Source organism: Pseudorca crassidens, chromosome 3, assembly GCF_039906515.1.
Source record: "Pseudorca crassidens isolate mPseCra1 chromosome 3, mPseCra1.hap1, whole genome shotgun sequence".
Taxonomy (NCBI): Eukaryota; Metazoa; Chordata; class Mammalia; order Artiodactyla; family Delphinidae; genus Pseudorca; species Pseudorca crassidens.
In genome coordinates this window covers 143,452,694-143,462,359 of record NC_090298.1, presented here as the reverse complement: position 1 = coordinate 143,462,359, position 9,666 = coordinate 143,452,694, and positions in this window count along the sequence as shown.

Here is a 9,666-nt window from a genome sequence, read left to right as displayed (position 1 = left end):
GGCAACGATTGGCTGGAGCTGGAGCCCAGCTGTGCCTTTAAATAATGCTTATGGCTTCAGTTACTGCAGGCTGTACCTGGCCAAATTCATAATAATTAGGAAACATGGCTTTTGAATCAAATGACTCCACAAAGAAATGCAAGTCTGAAACAGTAGCTGTGTGACCTTAGGCAAGTTACTTAACCTCTCTGAGCTTCAGTTTCCCCTTATGTCTATAAAGTGAGGATTTAAAATACCTACCCCACAGGGCTGCTGTGAGGATTAAATAAGATCATCTTTTGAAAGTTCTTGGCACAAAGTGAGTATGTAATAAAAGGCGCCTATTTAGGCTTCACTGATTCAAATTGTCTCTGAATCCTCTTTGGATTTTCATTTATTCCTGGAAAATATAAGTAGCTGGCTCTTGAGCTTTACAACCCCATGAAGGCTTCTGTTCTATATTTTACAGATGCAAACTGATAAGCCTTTCATTTTATGGAAATCGTAACTACAGATGTGAATCCATTCTATAAATTAAGTCAACCCTCTGGGTATGTCATCAACTACCTATGTAAGTAAGATGAAAACAAAAAGAAATTGTATATCTTGCCTTTAAAGAAAAAAGAAAATTCCGTGGTGGTCCAGCGGTTAAGAATCCGCCTTCCAACGCAGGGGACGCGGGTTCCATCCCTGTTCAGGGAACTAAGATCCCACATGCCATTGGGCAACTAAGCCTGCGTGCCACAAATACTGAGCCTGCGCCCCACAACTAGAGAGAGAAAACCCACACTCCACAATTAGAGAGAAGCCCGCCCGCTGCAACGGAGATCCCATGTGCCGCAACTAAGACCCGACGCAGCCAAAAATAATAAATAAATAATACGTACATCTTTTTTCTTTTTTTTTTCTTTTTTAAAAAGAAAGCAAAAAGGAAAATTCAACAAACCTCAAAGAGATACAACTCCCTAAAGACAGAAGTGTTCCTTTCACTGGACTACTGTGTCCATCACATTTTGACTAATTTCATTTTCTTGGAGTAGATATCCTTTAATGATCATGCTGCCAAGTGAGCTTTATGCCAAGAGAAGAAAAGAGCCCAGGGGAGTTAGCAGGAGAAATGTACCAGCTTGCATCAGAATCTTGTCATGAGTAAGCATCTCCTGACTGTTAGACATATCAATATCCTTTTACTTTCTTACGCTTTTTTATTCTAAAGAGAAACTTGAAAACAATAGCCTTCAACGTTTTTTTTTGGCCTCCACACTATTCATAGGTCAGTGGGGTCTCATCAGTAATATCTCTCTTAACTCAGAGTGATTCTCAAAGTGAGGAAGTTGGGGAGGCCCCTCTTTGAAAGTTGCATCAGGATGAGGGTGGTGATGAGAGCACAGTTTGGAGGGCCCCCCCCACCAGCTGGAACTTCTACTGTGTAATCAATTGAGAGATGGTCCTGGTGGTAGTAGTGGCAGATAACCTGCCTGGTTAGGTATATCAATGGTCAACTCTGCCATTAAATGCTTTCTGAGTCATTTCCTTACTTTTGGCTCATTCAGTTATTCAAAACATTTTATTGAGCATTTATTATGTGCCAGTCACTGACCATGGTGAATAACAGAAGCCCCAGCTATTGAACAGCAAAAACACAGTGTTATGGGAGAGGCAGAGATACAGATACAGAATTATATTCCAACATGATACTTCCTGAAATGTCAGTGCATGCAGGTGAGTTTGATGCCTTGAATGGGGATAAAGATGGGGCTAGCTCTGCCTGGGGGAATTAAGTAGATCTCCTAGAGGAACTGGCTCCTGAGCTGGGCCCTTGGTGGTTACAGAGGAGCTCACCAAGTTGGGGAGGGAACCATGAATTGAGGGGCAGTGGAGAAAGGGCGTGGAGCAAAGGCAGAGCATTTAGGGAAGAGTGGATCGTTTGACTGAACTTAGAGAAACCTGTGAGGGAGAATGCAGGACTCAGGGCTAGGCAGACAGGTCAAGGGCCAATTTGTGAAGACCCTGAAAGCAAGACTACAGCACGTAGACCTCTCCTCCCAGCAGAGAGGAGCCACTGATGTTTCCAGCAGGAAACTGCCTCAATCAGCTCCTCTTCTAGAGATATGACTGTTGATACATGAATTTTTTATAAATTTATCTTATTTATTTTTGGTTGCACTGGGTCTTCGTTGCTGCACGTGGGCTTTCTCTAGTTGTGGAGAGTGGGAGCTACTCTTCGTTGGGGTGCCTGGGCTTCTCATTGCAGTGGCTTCTCTTGTTGCGGAGCTCTAGGCACACAGGCTTCAGTAGCTGTGGCACGCGGGATCTAGAGAGCAGGCTCAGTAGTTGTGATGCACGGGCTTAGTTGCTCCGCGGCACGTGGGATCCTCCTGGACCAGGGCTCGAACCCGTGTCTCCTGCATTGGCAGGCAGTTTCTTAACCACTGCACCCCCAGGGAAGCCCTGTCGATATTTTGCCATTCCGCACTGTGTGGAAATTATACAGAGGGGATTCTCTGAAGGTGGCAAACCTGGTGGAAAAGGAGAAATCGGGCTGCAAACTCAAAGCAATATTTCTCAAACAGGTATGGTGCAATTTTTATGGTCCAAAAATGAATGTAAGCAAGTGCACATAATTCAAATGGCAGCAACTCCAAGAGCATCCTTTATATTTTACTTGGTAACGTGTCTTTATGTTTAAATATCATGTGTGTCGCAAGTCCTGGAAACTCATTTCAAACAACATGGTGGCTTTTAATCCTGGAGCACTAAAGCTATTTGATAAATCTTCCACTTCCAGGCTCAGCATCATCTCAGACTATTCCAGACAAACTACCCAAAATGACTAGACAAACATAAATGTATACAAAAAAGTGTCAAGCAAGAGACATGGCTCATAATGGGTCCTCTCTCCATTTTCCCTTAAAATAATGGTTCTCAGACTCCAGATGCATCAGACCCACCTGGGAGGTTTGATGAAACAGGGATTGCTGGGCTCCACCCCCAGAATTCCTGATTCATTTGGGTGGGGGCAGGGGGCAAGAACTTGCATCCCTAGAAAGTCCCAGAAAGCTCCCAGCTGATGCTAATATTGTTAGGAGACTACGGTTTGAGAAACATTGCCTGAAAACATGTATAATACTCTAGAGATGCTATTCAGGTTCAGGGGTCTTTCTTGTACGTTAAACCCAAAGAAACAGCAGGTAAATTATCAGAGCACTCAATGACATATTCTAAGTGTTAACTGTCCACATCTTGGTGGCAAGATCTGCCCGGGCACAGTGTGGGTTTGGCTCTATGGGAGTGGCTGAGGCTGGAGGTCCCATCTCATTTACTTTTGAACCTTCGACCCTCATTCTGTCCTGGATCGGGCTGGGTGGTCATGCAATGCTACTTCCTTCCAGACATCTGTGATGAGACCTGACTAGCAAACTCAGGAATGGAAGTCCAACTGATGATGTCCAGGGCTGGATGCTGGACTCTGGCCCTTGGACTAAAAGCGGAGCCCCAATGACTGGGGTCAGCAGCAGAGTCAAACAGCTGAAGCTGCCCAGTCTGACGCAGGGTGAACCCTAGCATCAAGAGATCAAAGAGCAGGAATGGGTGCAGGGGAGCCTGGAAATGTATACCAGTCCCCCTTCTCTTGTCTCAAAGGGACCCTTCTCTGGACCCATGGCATCCCTTCTTTCCCAGTCCCTGGCAGGCTCAGGGCAGAGCAGAGAACCTGGAATTCAAGCCTTCTCTGGAAAGCAGAATCGGGTTTTCCTTTAGCAAAGAAAGAGCTAAGAGAAACTGGGGGTTCCCTGGGCCCTTCTCCAGAGCAGTTACGCCAAGTCAGCATTCAACATTTGGGTTGTGGATGCTAATTTATTGGCTCATGGAAGGTCAATCTCATCCCCACTTCCCCACTGTTCCATATGAGGCAGACATGAGACCTCTCACACTGCCTGGCCCCTCCTCCTTGGGGAGGCAGAGAAGTTGGGCAGATGTTCTCAAACCCTCCTTTGCTGCCTTCATGCAGCCCCTTGCACGTCCTGGCAGAAGCCACTTTGACAGCAGAGGGCGCTGTGGCACCAGCTCATTCCCCAAAGTCTCCTTCCGCCAAAGATTCCAGGCTCCAGGGCAACGGAGTTTTGAATGCCAGACAACCACATCCAACAGATACAAGGTTGGAAGTGATCCAGGAAATGGGAACGTTGTGTTTTTGCTCACTTCAAGTTGTCACTGATGGTTCAACAGTTTTTCTGGAGGAAAGGAAATAAAAAGTTACCACTATGCTAACTGTGCATAGAGATTTTAAGACCTGTTCTGATTTCAGACAAGTTCAGAATTTGAAATAAAGAAACACATATCTTGAAAACAAGAAAATGAGGTAGTAACTGTCAGGGAAAATTCTACAGGGATCCATGCAGAGGCCCGTTTGCAGGTTGCGGCCACTGTAGGGACTCATGTGCTGGTCAGGAAAATTCCAATTGTCCAGGAAACAGCCACAGACATGACTGGACTGGATTTCGCTGGGTATCAGCAAAGGAGTTCAATCTCTCCACTTGAGGGGAAGCTCGAGGGATAACTTTTAGTACTTACTGAGCACTTACTGTTAGCTAAGTGAGTATATGTTTTACACGGATTATCTCATTTCATCTTCACCAAAACCTTCCGAGATGAAGACGATTTCACGGATAAAGAAACTTCGGCTGAGAAAAGCTGAGTGCAGCTAATCAGCTGGTGAGCAGTGATACAGGATTCAAACGCATGTCTCCAAGAAGGGAGCCCAGGCTCACATGTCTCACTGACTGTCCTCTCCAGGCCAGCTCTCAGCCGTGCCCAGCAGCAGTGACCTGGGCCCCAGTCAACCCTGACACTCTTAAAGGCAGTGGGGATCACAGACCAGCACAGACGGTTAGCTTAGAACTCATGGGGGACTGGAGAGGGGAAGGTATGATTTACAAGCAGGTGAAATACTTCTGTGCAGAAACCAAATAAAATAAGTTTTCTCGGACAGGCTCATTTCAGATATTCTGTAACATCTGCTGTCGGGGGTGCATAAATGATGGGTAGAGTGATGGTTCCTCCTGATTTTCAGTCTGCGGATTATGAAACTGAAGGCATTTTAGGCAGAATTGAGCCTCTAGAGATAGGAGCCTCAAGTGTAATCCAGGCTTGGCAGTGATCACATCAGCCACGTTTTATGAGAAGATGAATGAAAAGGCTATTGAAATCAGGAAGCACCATATAAAAGAAAGAGAATTGTATGTGAACCAGACCAAGAGCACCTCCCTCTCTCTCTTTCTCTCTTCCTCTCTCTCATGAGAACACCTTCTCCCTTCCCATGGAGAAGCCTCACGACACCCCGCAAACAAGCACGACCTGAATCACAAGTGGGTTCAAATCTCTGCCCTGCTGCCTCCTCGTTGTGCAGCCTTGAACACGCAGCTCCACCTCTCGGAGCTTCAGTTTCTTTGTCTCTTAAATGGGAATAATAACAATCAGACCTCACAGAGTAGATGGTAACAATGACAGCACACATTTATCACATGCTACGAGCCAAACACTGCCCACTGCTTTCATTTCAGCCCATCGCATCTTCCCAACAGACCGCTGGGCAACAACTGTCACTACCCCCCGATTTACCCTTAGGAGGAGAGTCCCAGAGGGGCAGTGTTCATAAGTTACAGAGTGGAATTCACACTGGAGTTTAGCAGAATTTAGGGCTTAGAACTTAAAACACCCACTGATTGGTCATAGGAGCCACTGATTAAATCTGAAAGGGGCTGGAGAAACAAGACCTCTGACAACTTAAATGACGTCATAGGTCCTCACAGATAATCTAATGGCACAGAGTGAATTTTGTTAAAGAGAGAGAAGCGGGCTTCCCTGGTGGCGCAGTGGTTGAGAGTCCGCCTGCCTATGCAGGGGACACGGGTTCGTGCCCCGGTCCGGGAAGATCCCACATGCCGCAGAACGGCTGGGCCCGTGAGCCATGGCCGCTGAGCCTGCGCGTCCGGAGCCTGTGCTCCGCAACGGGAGAGGCCGCAACAGTGAGAGGCCCACGTCCTGCAAAAAAAAAAAAAAAAAAAAGAGAAGCAAAGGGAGAGGAAAGAGGTTTTCTGATGTTCTTTTTTTTTCTTCTCTTTGGACAGGACTTTGTATTTTCCAAGACACTTCCCATACACAATCTCTTTTGATCCTGATGCTAATCCAATGAGGTGCACAGGACAGATTTCATTATCTCCATTTTACTGAAGATAAAATGGGTCCTAGTAACTAAGTGACTGGCCAAAGGCCCCACTAATGACACAGGTGCAGGTAAAATTTCACAGGGTGGCAGCAGGATTAAAAGAGTCAGATCATGAGTGAGGACTTGGCATGTCAACTGGCATATAGCAAGTGCTCAGTAAATGCTTGTAGGATCTGAAAGGGTTTGAAAAGGCTTCCTAGACCATACTCATTCCCTCTTGCCCCAGTCATGGATCTCCCACTGTGTGGCACGTTTCAGCTACGGTGTGGAGAGAAATGTTTGGATCGCATGGACCATTCAGTGAAAAACTTGGGGTTGTTTTGAACACTGTCAGAGTTGGGTGGAAAGGCCTGCAAGAAGCCAGGTGACTGATTCTACCAGTCCCTTCAGAGAACCTTAGAGCAGGAAATAACCTAGAGATGGTCTGGTCCAGTATTTTCCAGCTCTCAGGCACTGTAGCATCCTGAGAGAGCCTGCCATATCTGAATGCCACCTGCACTGCTGTTTATTAATAGTTTGCTGGAAATCGACTCATTTTTTAATTTACATGAATGTATTGAAATACATTTTATATATATATAATTAATATTTATTCATGAAATTGTGGATTTGATTTGCTGGAGGTAGATTCTTCTAATATGTTCGTCTGTTCCAGTTCATGTATTTCTAATAAACACATAGTGATTAGAAAATGAAAATGTGTCCATGTTCCACGCTTTCAGAAGCTCTGATCCAGTCACGTGCCTTATTTGTCTAAAGCAGAAAAGGCAGCATGAAAGAAGAAAATATGGCACAGATAATAGACTCAAGTCTTCGCATCTAGGGCTCTTTGCGACGAAATAGCCCCTTTTGACCTTAAGATCTGCAGCATTAGCTCTCTAAAGTTGTGTGGGACAACAGTGTCAGGAGGTAGGAGATATATACGCCCATCAAAGTCTTCCCAGGGGGGCCCTGGTGGGTAGGGCTGTGGGCGAGTTGAGGCTCTCCTTCGTGCCAATCACCATCTTCTCCCAGGCTGTGTATCACTTCTGTGATCTCGGTTTCTGTGTAAAAAAAAGGAAGGCAAAGTTATTTTAATATTTTTATAATATGCATCCTTCATAAATCCAGAAAGATGTGCATTGCCCTTTAAATTATGGGGAAAATTCATTTTTGCTCTCTGTCAAGTTCTTCCTCTCTGATAATCATACCTGTCAGTGGTTGAACATGTGCTTTGCACCAGGCGCTGGCTTAAGGATTTATCCAAATTATTTCCTTCTTACCAGCTTAGAAGGTAGATAGTATTATCTGTGTCTTCCAGCAGCAGTAAGGGGTAGAAACGGGGTCTGAGCTCAAGTATCTCTCCTATACTGATTTCTTGTCAAAGCAGCAGGCTGATTTTTTTGTTGTTCTTTGTTTGTTTTGGGGTTTTTTTTCTTTGTGTTGTTGTTGTTTTTTTTGGGGGGGGGGAGTGCATTACATAGCTTGTAGTTAGGATCTTAGTTCCCCAGCCAGGGATGGAACCTGCCCCCTCTGCAGTGAAAGCGCGGACTCCTAACCACTGGACTGCCAGGGAATTCCCCAACACTGATGTTTTAGAGTTGGGATGACGGTCACACTTGACCTGATAATGGCATTAAAGCCTGCACAGCGCTGCCTCCTCTGAATCTGGCCTGGAGGTGGGCAGGATGATGCTGGTTCCCATTATCCAAACTGCAGAAGCTCACGGGCAAAGGGTGTCCATGACGTGCCCATAAAATCCCACAGCTGAGGCCTGGAACCCAGCCACTTCTGGCTCCTGGCTCTTTCCAATTGCTGAGCACGTTGCCCACAGCTGGTTGGATGCAGTTATATCTAAGGGTGGAAGCAGAGGTAGCTGGGCACACCCAGCTCAGACTGCACCTGCCCGGGCGACGGCCTTGCTGTGGGGAGCGCCCGTCTGCCCGCCTCCCTACAAAGGGCGATGTCAGAGAGGCTCGTCATCTGATAGTCAACAGCTCATCCTGCTAGTCAGGGGAGAGTTAAAACACAGTTAACGTTTAGTGGACTTCATCCTAAAATAATAAAAATAATAAGGGTGCAATTAATAGCAATCCTGTACACTTTTATGGATGCTTTCATCTGAGAATCCAAGTGGTTTGGAAGAGAAGCCATCATTAGGCTGACTTTACAGATGAGAAAAATCAAATGACTTGCCCAAGGTCAGGGCCGAATCAGCCCAGGAGCCACAGGGAGAAGGCCAGGCTCTCTCCCTCCATCCCTCTCTGTACCTGGCACATTGGTAGTTATCTTTCATCTGAGAATCTTAATCTCCCAACAATGATCACCGGTCATCAGTGGCCAAAAGAAAAAAAAAATCTCTACCTGGCTTGCCCATCAGTGGAGGTCTCCATCCTATGCTGCCTCTTCTGACCGATAGGGAAGAGTGAGTGCCATGCCCCGCTACCATCCCCCATTCCCCTGCTCCTCCCCCACGCCCAGGCGGGGCCCAGGGTCCTGGTCTCACCGCTCAGTGGGGGCTGAGGCCCCACGAAGTCAAGAGACTGGGAGTGTGTGACAAAGTGAGAGAGTGGCATGGACAGATATACACTCCCAAATGTAAAATAGATAGCTAGTGGGAAGCAGCCGCATAGCACAGGGAGATCAGGTCGGGGCTTTGTGACCACCTAGAGGGGTGGGATAGGGAGGGTGGGAGGGAGACGCAAGAGAGAGGAGATATGGGGATATATGTATATGTATAGCTGATTCACTTTGTTATAAAGCAGAAACTAACACACCATTGTAAAGTAATTATACTCCAAAAAGATGTTTAAAAAAAAAAAAGAGAGACTGGGAGTGAAACAGGCAGCCAGCCCAGTATGTGAAGCCATTTCCAATATAAAAGACTGAAAGTCATTTTGATGATGCCGGTTTTGAGGGTGTGTTTATTCCAGCTCACATAAATCCAGACATTATGGCACGAGGTAAAAACAGGTTTTGGAGTCAGATACACCTGGATTTGAATTTTGACTCTGCCACTTATTAGCTTAAACAAATTGCTTGGCTTCCCTGAGCCTCAGTGTCTTTTCTTCCCCTCAACCCCAGAGCCTCAATGTCTTCATTCGTAAAATCAGTATGGCTGTTACCTTAGGTACCTTTGACTCAACAAAATCAGCTACGCGTGCTCTCTCTTTCTTTAATTGAAACAGCGTAAAATGGTATTTTGCATATATAGTCCTGAATGTACTGTACGTTGCCTTATACATTATAGAACGTGTATATACCCAGGGTGCAGAGGATACATTCCACACCAAATATATCAAAATTTATGGGTAAATATTTTTAAAGGATTTTCGAGAAGAATTTTAACAATATTCAATGTTTGTCTTTGCACCCTGATTTGGGGCTATAATGTCCTTCCACCATAATAACCATTCGTGATTGTTGGGAGATTAGAGCCCGTGGGCACTCCACCACTGGGAAGGATTTCTATTAGGCAGAGT